The sequence below is a fragment of the Petromyzon marinus genome, unplaced genomic scaffold (genome assembly GCF_048934315.1).
Source record: "Petromyzon marinus isolate PM22_M1 ecotype Great Lakes invasive population unplaced genomic scaffold, UKy_Petmar_22M1.pri1.0 PM_G_Scaffold_18, whole genome shotgun sequence".
Classification (NCBI taxonomy): Eukaryota; Metazoa; Chordata; class Hyperoartia; order Petromyzontiformes; family Petromyzontidae; genus Petromyzon; species Petromyzon marinus.
The window spans coordinates 990,001-992,500 of record NW_027422739.1 but is presented as its reverse complement, the minus strand read 5'-3'; positions in this window follow the sequence as shown (position 1 = coordinate 992,500).

The window sequence follows — 2,500 nt, the reverse complement described above, 5'->3', positions numbered from 1 at the left end:
ATGCGAACGGCATGAAACTTCCAGAGGCATTTGCAGCAGGAATGCATGTGCAGTCAAAAAAGTGAATATTTTTCACGGATAGACCCCGTGAAACGCTAGAAATTGGCGGCGATGTCTCTCTTGTGGCTCACGGGGCTGTTAGGGTGGCACAGAAATCCCTCGGAATGGGAAAACGGGTCATTTTCGTGTCGCCACATTGCATGCGAACCGCATGAAACTTCCAGAGGCATTTGCAGCAGAAATGCATGTGCAGTCAAAAAATTGAATATTTTTCACGGATAGACCCCGTGAAACGCTAGAAATTGGCGGGGATGTGTCTCTTGTGGCTCACGGGGCTGTTAGGGTGGCACAGAAATCCCTCGGAATGGGAAAAAACGGGTCATTTTCGTGTCGCCACATTGCATGCGAACCGCATGAAACTTCCAGAGGCATTTGCAGCAGGAATGCATGTGCACTCAAAAAATGTGATATTTTTCACGGAGAGACCCCGTGAAACGCTAGAAGTGGGCGGGGATGTCTCTCTTGTGGCTCACGGGGCTGTTAGGGTGGCACAGAAATCCCTCGGAATGGGAAAACGGGTCATTTTCGTGTCGCCACATTGCATACGAACCGCATGAAACTTCCAGAGGCATTTGCAGCAGGAATGCATGTGCTCTCAAAAAAGTGAATATTTCTCACGGATAGACCCCGTGATACGCTAGAAATTGGCGGGGATGTCTCTCTTGTGGCTCACGGGGCTGTTAGGGTGGCACAGAAATCCCTCGGAATGGGAAAACGGGTCATTTTCGTGTCGCCACATTGCATGCGAACCGCATGCAACTTCCAGAGGCATTTGCAGCAGAAATGCATGTGCAGTCAAAAAAAATTGATATTTTTCACGGATAGACCCTGTGAAACGCTAGAAATTGGCGGGGATGTGTCTCTTGTGGCTCACGGGGCTGTTCGGGTCGCACAGAAATCCCTGGGAATGGGAAAACGGGTCATTTTCGTGTTGCCACATTGCGTACGAACCGCATGAAACTTCCAGAGGCATTTGCAGCAGGAATGCATGTGCACTCAAAAACTTCTATATGTTTCACGGATAGACCCCGTGAAACGCTAGAAATTGGCGGGGATGTGTCTCTTGTGGCTCACGGGGCTGTTAGGGTGGCACAGAACTCCCTCGGAATGGGAAAAGGGGTCATTTTCGTGTTGCCACATTGCATAGGAACGCCATGAAACTTCCAGAGGCATTTGCAGCAGAAAGGCACGTGCACTCAAAAATTTTAATATTTTTCACGCATAGACCCCGTCAAACGCTAGAAGTTGGCGGGGATGTCTCTCTTGTGGCTCACGGGGCTGTTAGGGTCGCACAGAAATGCCTCGGAATGGGAAAACGGGTCATTTTTGTGTGGCCACATTGCATAGGAACGGCATGAAACTTCCAGAGGCATTTGCAGCAGGAATGCATGTGCACTCAAAAACGTCTATATTTTTCACGGATAGACCCCGTGAAACGCTATAAATTGGCGGGGATGTCTCTCTTGTGGCTCACGGGCGCTGTTAGTTAGGGTCGCACAGAAATCCCTCGGAATGGGAAAAGGGGTCATTTTCGTGTTGCCACATTGCGTACGAACGGCATGAAACTTCCAGAGGCATCTGCAGCAGAAATGCATGTGCACTCAAAAACGTCTATATTTTTCACGGATAGACCCCGTGAAACGCTAGAAATTGGCGGGGATGTGTCTCTTGTGGCTCACGGGGCTGTTAGGGTCGCACAGAAATCCCTCGGAATGGGAAAACGGGTCATTTTCGTGTTGCCACAATTGGCATACGAACGGCATGAAACTTCCAGAGGCATTTGCAGCAGAAATGCATGTGCACTCAAAAACGTGAATATTTTTTCACGGATAGACCCCGTCAAACGCTCGAATTTGGCGGGGATGTTTCTCTTGTGGGTCACGGGGCTGTTCGGCTCGCACAGAACTCCCTTGGTCCACCTGATTCGTGCATACAGGCAGCAACTAAAACTCTGTAAACCTGCTGTGAGGACATCTAAACAGTGGACCAGTGAGGCTGTGGAAGATTTGCGGGCGTGCTTAGACTGTACTGACTGGGATATGTTCACGACTGCTACCAATAGTCTGGATGAACTCACAGAGGCTGTGTACATCAGCTTCTGTGAGGACTGCTGTATCCCAACACGTACCAGGGTGAACTTTAACAACAACAAGCCCTGGTTCTCAGCAAAGCTCAAAAGGTTGAGGTTGGAGAAGGAGGAAGCGTTTAGGAGTGGGGATAGAGACAGATTCAAGGAGTCGAAGAACAGGTTTAGCAAAGCGGTGAGAGAGGCTAAACGACTGTACTCAGAGACACTAAAACACCAGTTCTCTACTAACGACGCTGCTTCTGTCTGCCAAAGGGCTCAGGCACATCACCAACTACAAACCCAGAGCGCCCCACACCACTAACGACTCCCGCCTAGCCAACGACCTGAACGAGTTCTACCGTAGATTTGAAA